The sequence below is a fragment of the Chrysochloris asiatica genome, unplaced genomic scaffold (assembly GCF_000296735.1).
Source record: "Chrysochloris asiatica unplaced genomic scaffold, ChrAsi1.0 scaffold00115, whole genome shotgun sequence".
In the NCBI taxonomy this organism is placed as follows: domain Eukaryota; kingdom Metazoa; phylum Chordata; class Mammalia; order Afrosoricida; family Chrysochloridae; genus Chrysochloris; species Chrysochloris asiatica.
In genome coordinates this window covers 9,854,334-9,863,995 of record NW_006408633.1, presented here as the reverse complement: position 1 = coordinate 9,863,995, position 9,662 = coordinate 9,854,334, and the positions used below count along the sequence as shown (strand labels likewise).

At 38.8% G+C, this 9,662-nt stretch overlaps 1 protein-coding gene across 1 annotated transcript in view; it reads right to left on the bottom strand.

The window, feature by feature from the left end:
- The window catches only part of SCFD2 (sec1 family domain containing 2), a 668,469-nt gene that overhangs the window by 595,582 nt on the left and 63,225 nt on the right, over nt 1-9,662 (bottom strand). The gene's annotated exons all lie outside the window — the stretch shown is intronic.

Below are 9,662 nucleotides of genomic sequence, written 5' to 3'. Positions count from 1 at the left end.
AAAATAAATAAATAACTATTAAAAATGTACTTTAAAGACTTTCTAGTGAGTAGCTTTCCTACTGAACGAAAATCAGAATGACACTAAGAAGCCATGGTCTTAAGGAGCCCACTTGAGACTTAGGTTGCAAGGATGGCAGTTACTGAAGCCTTTATAATTCATGCTTGATGATGGCTCAAAGCACTGCATTATACATCATCGTATCTGAGTTCATTTCCCCCACAGCCTTCTGTCTCACCCAACATGCCAAATCCAAGTTATGAATGAGTACACTGTTCTTTGGGGAAGCACTCTGCCATGTAGCCAAGTATACACATTTGTAGTAATGTTTTAAAAACTGAATATAAAGAAAGATGACGTCTGTCTCTTTCTAAAGACTCTTCCCTCCATTCAAAGCCATCCCTCATGCCAACATTGCCATTTATCCTATTCCTATTAGCAATTATTTGAAATTAATGTGTATCTAAATTTGAGTTTTAAAAGTAATATCTAGTAAGGTATTCATTTGGTTTAATAGTTAGATCTAGTAAGACAATCTTTCGAGTTTGAATTTGATTTAGAATGATTTCAACCTTGCATTTAATGCCTCGCATATAATAGTCTTTGATTGAACAGTTAATTTATATTGCTGTATTGTTTTGTCGATGGAGTCAATCCCAACTCATAGTGACCCTACAAGACAGAATAGAACTGCCCCCAAACGGAATCTTTATGGGAGCAGTTTTCCAGGTCTTTTCTTCCATGAAACAGCTGGTGGGTTTAAACAGCTGACCATACTCACAGTTATGAGGTTTATTAGGGAATTTAATAGGTTACAATGTAGAATCAGAAAATGCTCAGGGCCCAGGTCTTTGGTAAGGATAGCTTCTTCTCTTCTGTGCCCACAAGCAGGTCTCTCTCTGGCCCTTAGCCTGGCCTCTGTCCTGCTCAGGTAATGTTACATAGCTCTTCTTGCACTACTTACAAATGCCCAAAGGGCACTCCCCTCTACTATAAGCTTCAGCCCCAAAACACTCAGCTGTAACTCTGTGGGTCAGCAAACCTAGCTCCCCAATTAAGTGCCTGGAGTAAACCCCACTCCACAAATGAGTCTGCTGCCCAAAGGCGCTCAGCTTTACTTGCTCAGTGGGCTGGGAAGCTGGCCACTCTGTCTGGTGCTCTGACTCTTGGTACAGGAGCTATTAGTATAGTAACTTAAGCAGACATTCCTTCCATTTTACTAGGTCTCACCTTAAGAGACATTTGTGACTACTTTCTTTCTTGCAGAAAGGGAATTAAGATAACAACTTGAGTTCTTATGAATATCAGAGCAACTAGATATTCTGAAACAAGAGCAAAGAGAAGTTGTAAGTAGTGGCAGAGTATAATCCAAGTTTCTGAAAGAGATTTCCCCTTTTCCAGTATTTTAAGTTTCTTATTAGTTTTATCTGAGAGATGCAATTTTACTCTTAGTTTATAAATTTCAGCAGATTAATCAAAGTATGCATTACTTTGAATTTGGATATATTTAGGTGAAGTTTCCAATTTACTTTTAAAATTATGCCACTGAAAATCCAAATTATCATTTTCATCAGCAGTTCATTTTTCTAAAAAGAAGCAATTTTGTGAACCATAGCTTTTATTCATATTCCCAGCTGGCATCCCAGAAGCAGGAGCTACAGGGCCAACATCTTTAAATTGTAAGGACCCCATTTTTTATTTTGTCTAAATGTTCTTGCTCTTAGAGCTAAATTCCAACAGCAGAAAAGCCTCAAGAGTCCTCCAAATAAACTAAGTGACACCTAGAAGCCAGAATATCAAGGAAATGCGTCAGCTGATTATTAATGCAAAATTAGCTAAAACTTCAGCGAATGATTAAAACTACCCTATAAATGATGTGGAGAGATGGAGCAGCTGGGGACTCTAGACCCATAGAGGGAGAGGGACTGTGTGCTGACCACCAAAGGGCAGGCTTGCGGTGTGTACCCTTTGGTTGTTTGATGATGCATGGAGGGGATTGTAATCATTGCAATGAATCACAATGAAACGATATATGATAGGATGAATGTAACGTTAATGTTCTCCCATGTAAACTATAACATAATTCACAATAAAAACTTTAAAAAAAAAAAAAAAACTACCTTACAATACTTCAAGAGAATTCTAAATCTGAGAATACCTTTTAGAAATTGTAAAACAAAAGCAAGATTCTGTCTCTGAAGAAGAAAAACAAGCATTGGTAAGTGTTGACTATGCACTTAATGAAAACACTGGATTGATACAAGGACCAAATAAAAAACAATTCTAGCTGGATTCGTAAAGATCTCACTCTCTATCTCATCATGGAATCAAGAAAATTATACACATTATGAGAAATTACTGGTGGTGTGATTTTTTTCCCCAGGACTTTAATAAAGTGTCTATAACCAATGTGTTTGTTTAACCCAAACCCAACAAAAACTACCCTGGGCATAGTCTCCACTACTGACAGTTCCTGGGCAGTGTTGTTGTTGTATACCATGGAGTCAATTCCGACTCATAGAGACACTGTATAGGGTTTCCTAGGCTGTTAATCTTTACGGGAGCAGAAAGCCTCATCTATCTACTCGCTGGTAGTTTCAAACTGCTGACCTTGAGGTTAGCAGCCCAACTCGTAACCACTACGCTACCAGAAATGTCTATAGCCAATGTGGTTGTTTAACCCAAACCCAGCAAAAACTACCCTGGGCATAGTCTCCACTACTGACAGTTCTTGGGCAGTAGTATCTACAAAAAGGGCTTTTTGAACATCAGAAAGCAGAATTTATGAAATTATTTCCCTCTATGGTAAATCTGGAGTCCTGGTGTGGTACTGTGGGTTAATGTGCTGGACTGCAATGCCAGTTTGAACTGTGCAAGGTCATCAGTTCAAGCTCACCAGTCGCTCCTCAGAAACCCTATACAGGATCACTATGGGTGAGAACCAACTCACCGGTACTTAACAATTACAGTGGTAAATCTGGAGTCATGGTGTGGCACTGTGGGCTAATTAATACACTAGACCGTAAGGTCGGTTTGAATAGCAAGGTCAATGGTTCAAACTCACCAGCCACTCCTCGGAAATACTCTACAGGGTCGCTATGGGTCAGAACCAACTCGACAGCACTTAACAACAACAACAGGGTAAATCTGGGAATCCTGGTGTGACACTGCAAGATAATGCACTGGACTGCAAGGCTGATTTGAACTGCATTAGACACTAGAGACCTAAGACCAGAGGAGTTGTGAGATGACATCTAGAACATCATACAAAAGGTCATTAAACATAAAGAACGACTTGACAGCATCTAACAACAACAACAACTTGCAGACCACATATTGAAGGGCCTTATTTTCAAGAAAACAAAAATCCTCACCACTGGACCAATAAACAACATTCTTATCAATGGAGAAAGGATTGAAGTTGTCAAGGACTTCATTCTTCTTGGATCAACTATCAACACTCGCGGAAGTAGCAGTCAAGAGATCAGACGATGTATTGCACTGGGCAAATCTGCTGCACAGGAACTTTTTAAAGTATTGAAGAGCAGAGATGTCAGCTTGAGGACTAGGGTGCGCCTGACCCAGGCCATTGTGTTTTCAATAGCCTCATATGGATGCGAAAGCTGGACAGTGAATAAAGAGGATCGTAGAAGAATTGATGCCTTTGAGTTGTGGTGTTGGAGGAGAATACTGAGGGTGCCATGGACTGCCAAAAGAACCAATAGATCTGTTTTGGAAGAAGTGCAGCCAGAGTGCTCCTTGGAGGCCAGGATGGCTAAGCTTCGTCTCTCCTACTTTGGACATGTAGTCCAGAGAAAACAATCGTTGGAGAAGGATGTCATGCTGGGTAGGGTGGAGGGTCAGAGAAAAAGAGGAAGACCTCCAACGAGATGGATCGGCCAGGTTGCATCATTGATGGACTCGGGGGTGGCAGCGGTGGTGAGGTTGGCCCAGGATCAAGCATTGTTTCGTTCTGCTGTGCATGGGGTCGCTATGAGTCGGTTCCGACTCGATGGCACCTGACAACAACAACAACAACATTTTCTTATTCATTCTCTCACTGTCTCTTCATTGGTACATTTAATCTATTTATATTCAATGTAGTTATTGCTAGGAATTAATTGATTGCTGTGATTTTTCTGTGTGTTTTTTGGTGGTGTCATTAGTTTCTTGGCTGAATTTCTGGGCTGACTTCATTTTGTTTGTGGGTTTTCTTTTCATTTTCATTTCTGCTGTGTTAATGTTTAATGAATCTGTCTGGTTTCCTTCTTTCTTTATTGTGATGTGTATGTGTATTCATTTTCAGGGTAAATTATAGATTATATATATATTTTTTTCCCTATTTAAAACTGTTTTATCTTGAAATCTACTAGACTTCCCTGTCATTTGGAAGTTCTGTATCTACTATTCTCTTTTAGCTTTATAATTGACTTCATTATAAATTGGTATCTCTGGTTCCCTATTTTTAGTCTTGTAGATTTGTTTCACTTTGTTGTTATTATTATTAAGTGCCATTAAGTCAGTTCCAATTCATAGCAACCCTCGATAGGGTTTCCATGGAGCAGCTGGTGGGTTTGAACTGCCGACCTGGTGGTTCTCAGTCCAGTGCTAATCCTACAGTGCCAGAGTTCTAGGTGGTGTTTTCACATATGGTAATATCAGTCTGTTGTCTGCTACTGTTGTTTCTCAGTCCAAAAAACAACCTTTAGCATTTTTTTGTGAAATTCCTCTAGTCATTACAAATTCCTATAATTTCTGGAAATCTATCAGGAAATATCCTATTTTTGCTGTTGTAGTTGAGGATCAACTTTGCTGGGTATATGATTTTTGGTAGGTAACTATTTTCTTTCATAATTTTGTGTGTGTCATCCCATTGCCTTCTAACCTGCATGGTATCTGCTGAGAAATCAGAACTTCGTATTATTGGTTTTCCTTTGGAGGTAACTTTGCATTTTTCCTGAGCTGCTCTTAGCATTCTTTCCTTGTCTCTGGTTTTGGAAAGTTTGATTATGATGTGTGTTGGTGATTTTCTTTTAGGACCTATCCTGTTTAGAGCTTGTTCAACTTGTATACATATCTTCTCATCTTTCAAGTTGTTAAGAAAGTGTTCTTTCAATAACTCATTGACAATTTTCTTTGTGCACTTTATTGCCTCTTTCCGTTCTGAAATTCTGATCACCTACAAGTTGTTCATGGTGTCCCACAGAACTCTTAGACTTTTTCTTTTTGAGATATTTTCATTCTTTTCTCTTATTGTTTTTGTATCATACTAGTCTTGGAAGATTTATCTTCAAGCTCACTAATTTAGCCTTCCATTGCTTTGAATCTACTCCTGTGCCCTTTCAACTTACGATCCATTTCTGTAATCTCAGAATTAGTCTTCTACATTTCTCATCAATGTTTTGTATGTTTCAAATTTTGCATTTATGTTTTGTTTGTTCATAGTGTTTTCCTAAACTCTTCAAACGTTTTTTGCGTGTTTTCCTTGCTTTCCTCAATGTTTCTGTCAGTCCTTTGAAGATACTTAAACATCATTCTTTTAAATTTGTTTTCAGTGAGTTCTATTACATTTTCTTCCTCAGAAACATTTTCTGACTCTGCTTCTTGGTCATTTGTTTGAGCCATCCTCTCTGTTTCTTCATAGGAGCTAAAACTGTTTATTGTCTCTGGGGTATTATGGGGTTGTTATATTTGTATTTAAGTGATGATTATATATTGATGTGCTCTAAGGCTCTCACCTACTATATCCTCCTGGGTGTGTAGTTAAAGAATGGAATAGTGCACAGCTTTCTCATTTACCACCCATGCATCTCAGTTTAGGGTGGGTTTGGCTGGTGCTATCTATCATTAATCAGGTGGTCTAGGAAGGAGTATTGTCTCTTGTCCAGTATGTGTAGCTACAGAGGATACAATTGTTGCTGGGCTGTATGGGCATGGCTGATATCCCATCTTGAGTGAAAAAGGGAAAATCCACTCCTCCCAACACATACACACACAACACACACAAAAAAAGAAATAAACAAGTAACTAACAATGAAAAGGGAAAATTGTATAGAAAAAACAAAGAGAAAACAGGTAGCAACCAGAAAAACAGAGTATAATAACTATAAAGACAAAAGAGGCACAGGAAAATAGAGCAGTAGAGGAGAAAAATGAGAGAGGAAATAAGAAAAGAAAACACTCTAATAGCTAAAATTAGAACAGAAGGACAAGAAAATGGAGAGTTCAAAGAAAAAATAACAGAGGAAATAAAAAGAAGAAATTAAAATAACACTGAGAAAAATCAGGAAGAGGGAAGATGAAAAGAGTAGAGAGTAGTTAAAAAAAGGGGGATAAATAAAGAGGAGAAATGAGAAACAGAAGAAAAGGAGGAAAGACAACAGAAGAGATAAAAAGAATAAAATTCACAGGAATTGAAAGAGAAGTAGGTGTAAGAATAAACAAACTAACAAATGAAACAAAAAAAGCGGAAAAAAAACTAACAAACCCAAAAGCAAAAACAAAAATCAGTTCAGCTGTTGTACTCTGGGAGGAGAAAACTCTAGGGGGCTTCTGCAAGCCAAGGAGCTCATGAGATGAGTGTGAGGGGGGTCTGACAATAGCATTTTTTAGCCCTAGATGGATTTCAGATCGGCCTCAGTGTTACCTATATTCAGGGCATTCAATCTGGAAATAGTTCATGGAGACCCTTAATGGAATTGGTTTCAGTGTCTGTTAGGAGCACAGGGCAGCTAATGGCAGAGTGACTGGTTAAATATTAGTCTGGGGGTTCTGTAGGTCTGGAACTAAGCATGCCTGAAGCCAGGCCCCAAAACGGCACAACCAGCTCCCGCCTCACACTGGCATGGCTCCCAACCTCTTGTCTCCAAACTCCCGCAGAGCAGTGGATGCCTGAAGATGAGAGTTGGCCAACCCCCTAGGCACTAGGAGAACATGAGGGAAAAGAAGGAATCAATCGCACCTTTCCCATCACTTGTGTGAATTGGCTCTGACAGGATTTGTTGTTGCCAACACTGCTCAAGACGGCCACGCCACCTCTGGCTGACTGTTCACAGTCATTCTTCCTCTCTTACTGTCCCTGTTCAACTTCTCCTCCCAGCAAGCACTAACCTTTCCTTTGAAGTCCAGGCTTCCAGAATTTTCATGTGTGTATGTTTCATTTGGTTTCTCATATCTTCATTGCAGAGGGTCTGTGTAATACATGTGACTGGTCTGCCATCTTGCTGGAAGTCCTATACCTGATATTAAATTAACTTAAATACACACATTTGGGAGAAGATGCTGGTGAAATGGCACAAGGGTAATAGAACCAGAGAATCACTATGATGGATTCTTGTGGAATTTACACACTGGTTATGTATTCGAGGCAATCCTCTGATGTTTATTCACAGTTAGTGCTTAAAGTACATTATTTTGTCTGTGGCTGAAAGGTTTGTAAACCCCTACTATACCCTTCCTTACCACTAATGTTGTTGTTAGGTGTTGTCAAGTCAGTTCTGACTTACAGCGAACCTATTCACAACAGAACACTGCCCAGTCCTACACCATCCTCAAAACTATTGCTATGATTGAGCCCATTGCTGATGCCACTGTGCCAGTTCATCTCCTTGGGGATCCTCTTTTTCACTGACCCTCCACTTTACAAAGCATGATGTCCTTCTCCAGGGACTGGTCCCTCCTAATAATCTGTCTGAAGTACAAGATACGAAGTCTCACCATCCTGGCTTCTAAGGAGCATTCTGACTGCACATCGTCTAACACAGATTTGTTTGTTCTTCTGACAGTCCATGGTACTTTGAATATTCTTCTCTAATACCATGCTCCAAATGCATCAATTCTTCAGTGGTCTTCCTTACTCACTGTCCAACTTGCACATGCATATAAGGCTATTAAAAATACCCTGGCTTGGGTCAGGCACACCTTAGTCCTGTTATGTTACATATGCAATAGCTCACATGTTTCCTTTCATGCTGAATTACCACAGGGAAATTTTCATTATATGATATCAAAAACAGAATTGGAACTTGAGATAAAATATTAGAGAAATTAAATTAAATCAATAGTTATCCAAAGAAGGTCTCATTCCAGAAGAGTTTAATTGGATGTCTTATAGCTGCTATAGTTGCTGGAATAGCAAGAGTTGGACTAGTTTTATTTAAAGAAAAATTATTAGATCACAGATGGTATTAACAATTATCAGATCACAAATGGTTAGAAAGAAATTCTGGAATTAGCTATCAGATCAATACCTGAAGAACTATATGAAACCAGAACCATGACTTTACAAAATAGGTTTTCCAATTATTTGTTAGCTTCTCAAGATGGTGTGTATGCCTTAACTAAAGAACTTCAATCATTTTCTAAAAATTTCAATCAATCTTCTCTTAATCTTTATGAGATCAAGGCCATAGGTACTGGTATTTCATGTCTTCACCAGTCACGCTACACAACTGCTACATGGTGAGACTCCTCTATCAGCGTATGAGTTGAGTGATGAAGTTAATAAGCTTCTGCCTTTTGTCTAACATGTTTTTTAAAAATTGATCCAGGAGAACAAACCAGATGGCAGATCGGGTATACATGTACTAAAGAGCTCCACCAACAACACCACAGAATACCCAACCAAGAAGGCTCAGGGGATGGTCCCAGAACTTTGAACCACATATAAAGAAATATTTAGAAGTTCGGAAGACTTACAGCTGGTTGAATTGTGGCAGAAGCAAGAAATCTATTGCTTTCTAGTCCAGAAAGCTTGGCTGCTCTAGCAGCTGCCATCTTGGATGAAACCAAGCAGGGGAAGGATTAGAGTGGCCACAGATGCCTGGCAGAACCGCAGAGATAAAGGAAGAAGGGTGAAAAGGGAAGCCCAGCTCCTGATCATATCTACCTGGAGGCATTCAGAAAGCATTAAAAATATTAAAATACATACCCATCTAAGTATTAAGTCCACAGATAACCCCTGAAGATGCCCCCCCCCCAAAAAAAAAGCAGATGACCATATCTGCACATGTCCAGAAACGAGATAAAGTGACTGAGGAAAATGAGCTGGAAGTTGACCTACACTCCATATTGGAAGATGGGCAGGCTTTGGAAATGCCTGAGAAGGAATTCCTAAAACTTATTATAAAATATATCAAAACACTATACAATGCAGTTGAGAAAAATAAGGAAGAAGTCAGGAAAATGCTACAGGAACAATCTAATAAGATAGATACAGAATTGGAAACAATTTAAAACCTAAAGAAAGAGGTCCAAACAATTAATAATAGAATATCAGAAATGGATAATACATTAAAAGGGCAAAGGAATAGAATTGAAGAGATAGAAGCCAGAACTAGTGAGGAAGAAGATAAATCTCTCAACACTACTAAGATAGAAGAACAAATACAAAATAGGATAAAAATAATCAGAAGAAGACCTAAGATTCATGTTGGATACCATGAAGAAGAATAACATAAGAATTATTGGCATTCCAGAACAGGAACAATCACACAAGCCCACAGAGGAGATAGGTGAACAGCTTCTGAAAGAAAATTTCCCTAACATCATGAAAAGTGAAAAGATAAGCATTAAAGAAGCTCAATAAACCCCAGGATGGATAGACCCTAAAAGATAATCACCAAGACATATAATAATCAAGCTCTCCAAAATCAAAGATAAAG